A 9,312-nucleotide genomic window follows, 5' to 3' on the forward strand; every position below is an offset into this window, starting at 1 on the left:
GCTGGCAGTCAGCACAGAGCCCGACACGGGGCTCGAACCCACGAACCGCGAGATCATGACCTAAGCGAAAGTCGGACGCTTAACCGACTAAGCCACCCAGGCGCCCCTCTAATTTTACTTTTAAAGAAGGCATAGAGACTCAGTTATCCATAGCCTTTGTTACCAGAAAGAATTCTCCACTCACGCTTGGACTAAATGGGTGATGATATATGTCATCTGTATTCATACTTAAGTCTTTTCTATGTGAGAAGTGTCTGTATATTTTCTATTCACTCTCATGATTAATCTAGTTTCTTAAGCTAGATATCTCATTGTAAAAGTACGTGGCCTGGTGACAGAGAGCTGGGTCCTACAATTTACCTAAATTCCATGAAGTTCAAAGTTTTCATATGTCAACTTAGTTTAATGATATTTACCAATTATATTTTGAAGAAATTAGGTGATAATGAAATACTCTATTACTATGTTTGAAGAGGCTGAAACGATGTTTAATACGCATGGGAAGTAAAAATCTTTAAGATGCATTAGCAATATTGAAAACTTACCTTACAGATATAGAAGATTCCGTGATGTTTGGAGGGTTTCAGAAAGAATCTCATCTTTAAAGTTAACCTTCTCTAGATAAGTATCTTTCAATATGAAAGATATGACATACTTGTAAAGAGACTTTTCAAATAATTCTCAATCAAATTATCAGTATTTAATAAAGTGTTTTTATAAGCCAAAAGCTTCCCTTCTAGCCTAAAGCCTCAAAAAATTTTTACAGAACGCTTGAGATTTGAATTTAAAATGGATTCTTTTGAAACACTATGGGGAAAAGATCTACAGATGGCTTTGGTCCCACAGATGAGAAGCAAGAAGTATGGAGTAGACACATTCAGATGGGTCATTCCAACCATAATGAATCTTGCTCTGGAATATGTGATCAATTGAAATCATTTTCAACTTGCACTGCATGGATATTTAAAGAGGTTTCCATAAAGGTTCAAGGACCTTGTCTCGTAGCTGCTACTTTCTCTCCCAGGAATTAATTATCTCCTCAGATGGAAAGGCTTTGTGTTAAAGCCATGCTAAGGAGACATGTTTGATGAGCATCCAATTTTGCATAGGGAATTGCATTCCCTGTACTTGGAACCTAAACATGAGAGAATTCCCTTTCTTGACGTGAAACTTGGCTTCTAAGAAAGCTGCATGTCCTGTGAATGGAAAAATGCCATAATTCCCAGTATGGGGGCCTTTGATGTAATTCGTCTGTTGACTCATCACAGAGAGAACTTATGTCTCCTTATCAATAATAAAACTTTTTTGGAACCTGCTAAGGATTGCTTGAGAGCTAAATCCATTAGGGCATAAAACCATGACAGCCATTTTAATGATCTTGACTTCAAAAGCTGTTTTTCACCTGCATCAGGAAGCTATCAAGTGAATAAAAACTCTACAAGGCTCACAATGAGTCATCTTTGGGACTTACGGTCTGGTCAGTAGGGAATACTAGGGAACATCGAAATTGTGGAGAGATACCAGAATACAAGCAAAGAGCTAGTTGCTCCACATCTTTGTCACTTGGTATTGTCAGTTTTTCCTTTGAGTTATTCTAGGTGATGTGTGGTGATCTATTGCTGTGGTTTTAATTTTCTCTCCCTGATGGCTAATAATGAGATTTTTTTTCATATTATTGGCCATTTGTAAACCTCCTTTTGTGTAGTTTTGTTTAAATATTTTGCATAATTTAAAAATAAGCGTTCCAGGGGCGTCTGGGTGGCTCAGTCGGTTAAGCGTCTGACTTCGGCTCAGGTCATGATCTCACAGTCTGTGGGTTCGAGCCCCGAGTCAGGCTCTGTGCTGACAGCTAGCTCAGAACCTGGAGCCTGTTTCAGATTCTGCGTCTCCCTCTCTCTCTGACTCTCCCCTGTTCATGCTGTCTCTCTCTCTCTCAGAAATAATTTAAAAATTTTTTTAAAAAAGGGTTCTGGTTTCCTTATCACTAAGTTATAATTGTTCTTTATACATAGTACAAGTCTTTGTCATATATATGTTATGTATACATACAAAAATTTCTCCTAGTCCATGGATTGACTGTTCATTTTTAAAAATGGTGTTACTTGAATACCAGCAGTTTTAAAATTTTGACAAATACTAATTTTTAATTTTTTCTTATGATTAATGATTATTGTTGTGTATCTAAAAAATATTGATGTACCTCCAAGTTCAAAAAGTTTTCTTCTGGAATTTCTATGGATATAACTATCGATATTTAACACTAACATGTAGGTCTCTGTCTCATTTTTAGTTAATTTTTGTGCATGGTATGAGGTGAGATTGTGGTTAAGATTAATTTTTTTTCTCATATGGATATACAATTGATCCAGTATAATTTGTGGAAAAGCCTCTACTTTCCCTATTTCATTATTTGACATTTTTGGAAAAAGTCATATAATTAGACTTATTGTTGGACATTCTATTGCTTTCAAGGTCTCTATGTTTATCCCTTTGTCATACCACACAGCATTGATCATGAGAGCTTTATAATAATTCTTGAAATTATGTAGAGTAAGTATTCAAACTATGTGGTGGGTTTTCTTTGAAAGTGATTTATCTTCCAGATTCCTTTAAATTTGTATATTTCCATATAAATTTCAGAATAGAATTGTTCAGTTCTTTAAAAATTTTTTTGAAACTTTTATTGGAATTGTATTAAAAACATACAATGATGTGGTGAAAATGCAATCTTTTAACCCAATGACAAGGTATATCTCTCCATTTTTGTGTTTACTTTCTCTCAGCGGTGTTTTCTAATTTTCATATACTGGTCTTGAATATACTTTTGAAATTATTCCTCAAAAATTTAAAAAATAATATTCACATTACATAGTGCTGTTTCTATTTTAATTTCTAATTTTTGCACTTATAGACATATGCATTGTATTTGATTTTCCATTGTATCTTGTGACCTTGCCAAAGTAACTAAGTCCATTACATTTTCTGCCTATATAATCATGTCATCTGCATATAAATATATTTTTGCAATTTTCTTCTTATTTTCCAATCTGTATGTCTTTATTTATTTTTCTTATCTTATTGCAATGACTAAAATGTAAGGTAGAATGCATAAAAGAAAAGACGAGATATAGTTGACTTTTTCCAATCTTAGAAAAGTATTTACTATTAAATAATATGGTACTTGTAGGTTTTATAGATATGCTTCTAATCAAGCTGAACATGTTCCTTTCTATTCTTCATTGATATTTTCTTAAAATATAATTTATTGTCAAGTTAGCAAACATACAGTGTATACAGTGTGCTCTTGGTTTCGGGGGAAGATTCCCATGATTCATCACTTACATACAACATCCAGTGGTCATCTTAACAAGTGTCCTTCTCAATCCTCATCACCCATTTTTCCCTTGGGATTCATTGTTCTTTTTTTAATCGAAGATATCAGTTGAAACTTATCAAATAATTTTACATCAATTGAAATAATCTTGTGATTCTCCTTCATTCCATTAATTTAGTGAGTTACACTGATTGATCTTTAAATTTTTAAAAAAATGTTTATTTATTTATTTTGTGTGAGAGAGAGAGAGAGAAAGAGAGAGAGAGAGAGAGAGAGAGAGAGAGAGAGGACAAGTGGGGAAGAGGCAGAGACAGAGAGACACAGAATCTGAGGCAGATTCCAGTCTCTGAGCTGTCAGTACAGAGCCTGACACGGGACTTGAACTCATAGACCATGAGATCATGACCTGAGCTGAAATTGGATGCTCAATTTACTGAGCCACCTAGATGCCCCAACACTGATCTTTAAATGTTAAATCAGTCTTTCATTCCTGGGATAAATTTCACATCATCATGGTCACTTATTATTTTTTAAGAAGGATTGATGGGTTTGGTTTACTGGTGTTTTGTTTACTATCCTTGGGTGTGGGTTCACAAGGGATATTTGTCATATTTTTTTCTTGCAATATCACTGGGAATTTAGGCAGCTGTCTTCATATAACTGATGTGTAGTATTCTCTATTTTCTAAAAGAATTTGTTAGAATTTGTTTTTTTTTTGTTTTTTTTTTCAGTGTTCCATGCAGTACCATGTAATTTTAGGACCAACTTTTCTTATGACAAAAAAAGCTATCGATATCTTCACAAGGATTGCATTGAATCTGTAGATCACTTGAGGAATATTGCCATCTTAATTATATTGTCTTCTAATCCATGAATATGAACTTTTTTCTATTTAATTAGGCCTTATTTAATTTATTTCAAAAATATTTTACAGTTGTGTGTGTGTGTGTGTGTGTGTAAAAAGTCTTTCATTCTTCCATTGCAGAATTATTTACAAAATCTAAGATATGGAAACAACTTTACTGTTCTTTGATGGGGAATGGATAAGGAAAAAGTTCATTTATCATTCTGAAAATCCTAGGTCCCTTAAGAATTATGCTAAATCTATTCTACAAGGGTAGATGACAAAGCCTAGATGACAGCACATCTGTTTACAATGTGGTTTACTGAATATTTTGAACCCACTGTTGAGATCTGATGCTCAGAAAAAAAAGGATGCCTTTCCAACATATGGTTACTCATTAACAATGCACTTGGACACCCAAGAGCTCTGATGGAGCTCTCCAGTAAGATTCACGTTCTCATGCCTGCTAACAAAACATCTGCTGTTCAGCTCATGGATCAAGGAGTAGTTTTGACTTTTAAGTCTTAATTCTTCAAGAAATACATTTTGTAAGGTGATAGCTGCTATAGATAGTAATCCCTTTGATGGATCAAGGGAAATTAAATAGAAAACCCTCTGAAAAGAATTGACCATTCTAGAGGCCATTAAGAACATTTGCAATTCATGGGAAGAGATCAAATATCACATTAATAGGAGTTTGGAAAGAAGTTGATTTTCCCTCTCTTGAATGAGTTTGAGGGGTTCAAGACTCCAATGCGGGAAGTAACTGCAGATGTGGTAGAAATAGTAAAAGAACTACAATTTGAAGTGGAGCCTGAAGAGGTGACTGAATTGCTACTATCTCATGATCAAGTTTTAACATATGGGGAGTTGCTTTTTATGAATGAGCTAAGAAAGTGATTTCTTGAAATGCCAACTACTCCTGGTTAAGATGTTGTGAAGATTGTTGAAAGCCAGCAAAAATTTCGAATATTGCATACAATTAGTAGATAGGTCAATAGCAGGGTTTGAGGAGACTGACTCCAGCTTTGAAAGAAAGTCTCTTATGGGTAAAATGCTATCAAACAGCACCTCACACTGCAGAGAACTCAATTGTAAAAAGAAAACTCAATTAATGTGGCAAAACGCTTTGTTATCTGATTTTAAGAAACTACCACAGCCACCCTGACCTTCAGCAACCACCACCCTTTTATTCATGAGCAATGAACATCAAGGCAAGACCCTCCACCAGTAAAAAGAGTACAACTCACTGAGAGTTCAAATGATGTTAGTGGCATTTATCAATAAAGTATTTTATATTAAAAATGAATTATGGTTTTTTGGACATAATGCTATTGCACACCTTATAGATGTGTTGTGTAGCATGTAAATATAACTTTTATACGCAGTGGGAAATCAAAATACTTACTGGCTCACTTTATTGTGATACTCATTTTATTACAGTGATCTGGATCTGAATCAATAATACCTGAAGTATGCCTGTACTTTGCCAGGCTGTTTAAAACTCTGCCTTAGCCTTCACTTCTTGCTTTCATAGCACCTAAAGGTCAGTGAGTGATGAATATTTTGGTGTCTTCTTGAAATTTTCTAACTACACATCTAGCCTTCAGCATATATGGATAGTTTTCTAAATTCCCAGATGTATACATAGGTGGTTCTGATAGCCCTTATTCTCATATGTATCTACTTTCCAAGACTCATTCTTCCCAAAATTTTCAGTCTACTTACTGCTTTCCTTATCTTATACTTTGCATCAGACAGTTGTAGCTAATATTTGCCTCTAATGATTTTGATAAAATCTGCCGTGCAGGCCTTTCCAGCGCTGAGAGGTCTCTAAAGCTGATGAAACAAAATCAAATCAGTGAGCCTCTTCTCTAGGGAGCCACCAAAGATGCAAAACATATCATCACAATTTTTTGAGGTTAAGTTCTCTACTGTTCCCTGTGGCACCAGCAAGCCACATGAGGAATGTGGGCCATCATGTCATAGCTGCAACTGAGCTGGGAAGTGGGAAATGCTGAGTAAGCTAAAATTCAACAATGTTTTCTTCCCAAAGTGTATCAGCTTCTTTCTTCATGAGTCAGTCCACTGATTGAGGTATCTTTTAAATCAGGTTTAATAGTTCCTAAACTTTGGGAAATAGCTCAGCAGTTATTTAAATACCTAAACAGATGCCTAGCATATGGCCCAGACATTCCATTGATATTTATTCAATAATAATAATAGCATATGTGCATACAGACTTGTATGTGAATGTTAATAAGTTTATTTGTAATAGCCACAAATTGTAAATAATCTGAAAATTTACTAGTAGATAAATGTGTGAGCAAAATGTGACATAGCCAAACAGCAGAATACTACACAACAAATTAAAGAAAATCTTAGTTACTTGATATTTTAGTATCAATATAAGTGTAAATCAGGTCTATTTTAATTATATTTTATTGTTTATTGATGGCATATATACATGTATTAGAATATTGTATATTAATCTTATAGTTGGTACACTGAAATTCTGCTGTTTCTAATAATATTTATAAAATCTCCAGATTATCAATGGAAAAAAGACAGCCTCTTTAACAGATGGTGCTGGGAGAACTGGACAGGAACATCCAGAAGAATGAAACTAGATCATTTTCTCACACCATACACAAAAATGAACTCAAAATGGATAAAGGACCTGAACGTGAGACAGGAAACTATCAAAACCCTAGAGAAGAAAGCAGGAAACAACCTCCTTGACCTCAACCTCAGCAACTTCTTATTGGACACATCCCCAAAGGTAAGGGAATCAAGAGCAAAAATGAACTATTGGGACCTCATCAAGATTAAAAGCTTCTGCACAGCAAAGGAAACAATCCATAAAACTAATAAGCAGCTGATGGAATGGGAAAAGATAGTTGCAAATGACATATCAGTTAAAGGGCTAGTATCCAAAATCTATAAGGAACTCACCAAACTCCACACCCGAAAAACAAACAATTCCAGTGAAGAAATGGGCAAAGATATGAACAGACACTTCTCCAAAGAGGACATCTAGATGGCTAACACATGAAACGATGCTCAGCTACCCTCTTCATCAAGGAAATACAAATCAAAACCACACTGAGATATCACCTCACACTGGTCAGAGTGGCTAAAATGAACAAATAAGGAGATTATAGATGTTGGCGAGGATGTGGAGAAATGGGTACACTCCTACACTGTTGGTGGGAATGTAAAATAGTGCAGCCCCTCTGGAAAACAGTGTGGAGGTTCCTCAAAAAATTAACAATAGGACTCCCTTATGACCCAGCAATAGCACTGCCTGGAATTTACCCAAGGGATACAGGAGTGTTGATGCATAGGACCCCATGTACCCCATTGTTCATAGCAGCACTCTCAACAATAACCAAAGCATGGAAAGAGCCTAAGGGACCATCAACTGACAAACGGAATACTACATGGCAATGAGAAAGAATAAAATCTGGCCATTTGTAGCAACATGGATGGAACTTGAGGGTGTTATGCTGAGTGAAATAAGTCAGGCAGAGAAGGACAGGTACCATAAGTTTGCATGTATAGGTGGATTGTGAGGAGCTTAACGGAGGACCATGGGGGAGAAGAAGGGGAAATATAGTTGGGGAGAGGGAGGGAGGCAAACCATGAGAGACTCTTGAATTCTGAGAACAAACTCAGGTCTGATGGGGGGAGAGAGGGGTGATGGGCATGGAGGAGGTCACTTGTTGGGATGAGCACTGGGTGTTATATGGAAACCAACTTGACAATAAACTATGAAAAAATAAAATAAAATCTCTGGATTTTGTACGTGAATTATCATGTCACCTGCAAATAATATCAACTCTATTTCCTCCTGTCCATTTTCTGTGTATTAGATTTTTGTCTCACTGTGCTGCATTATAGTGTTGAATAGAAGTGGTGATAAAAATGAACATTTTGTCTCATTCTTTTTTTTATTATATTCTTTTTTTTTTTACGAATAGTTTATTGTCAGATTGGTTTCTATATAACACCCAGTGCTCATCCGCACAAGTGCCCTCCTCCATGTCCATCTCCCCACTCCCCCCCCACATCCATCAGTCCTCAGTTTGTTTCTCAGCATTCAAGAGTCTCTCATGGTTTGCTTCTCTCNTAGCTTCATTGTTGGTGTATAAGAATGCAACCGATTTCTGTACGTTCATTTTGTACCTTGCAACTTGGCTGAATTCTTGGATCAGTTCCAGTAGGCTTCTGGTGGAGTCTGTCGGGTTGTCTAGGTAGAGTATTATGACATCTGCAAAGAGTGAAAGTTTGACTTCCTCTTTGCCTATTCTGATACCTTTTATTTCCTTTTGTTGTCTGATGGCTGATGCTAGGACTTCAGCACTACGCTAAACAACAGTGGTGAGTGGACATCCCTGTCGTGTTCCTGATCTCANCTTTTTGGAGATTTTCCAGACTTCTTCCTATAATTGATTTCAGGTTTCAAAGCATTGTGATCTGACAGTGTGCATGGTATAATCTCAATTCTTTTATATTTATTGAGGGCTGCTTATGTCCCAGTATGTGATCTATCTTGGAGAATGTGCCATGCGCACTTGAGAAGAAAGAAAATTTCCTGGCCTCAGGATGTAAAGTTCTAAATACATCCGTCAGATCCATCTGGTCCAATGTGTGTTTCAAGTCAATTATTTCATTAGTGATTTTTCTGTCTGTTTGACCTATCCATTGCAGTAAGTGGAGTATTAAAGTCCCCTGCTAGTAGCACATTCTTATCTATAAGCTTGTTTCTGTTTGTGATTAATTGTTTTAGATATTTAGGTGCTCACATATTCGGTGCATAGGCATTTATGATAGTTAGCTCTTCCTGATGGATGGACCCTGTAATTATTATGTAGTGCCCTTCTTCATCTCTTGTTATTGTCTTTAATTTAAAGTCCAGTTTTTCTGGGGGAGGGGCAAGATGGCGGAGAAGTAGGGAGCTCCGTACCTGCACTCGCGACCAGGCATCACACGGAAAAGATCTGAAGCCATCAGAAACCGTACCACACCCAAGAGATTGAGAGAGAAAGGACGCAGACTCCACTGAGAAAGCCTTCTAACAGCTACTTCAAGAAACAAGCCAGAGTGCACAAGGTGGAGAGTCCCAAATATC

Source organism: Crocuta crocuta, unplaced genomic scaffold (genome assembly GCF_008692635.1).
Source record: "Crocuta crocuta isolate KB4526 unplaced genomic scaffold, BGI_CrCroc_1.0 scaffold641, whole genome shotgun sequence".
Taxonomy (NCBI): Eukaryota; Metazoa; Chordata; class Mammalia; order Carnivora; family Hyaenidae; genus Crocuta; species Crocuta crocuta.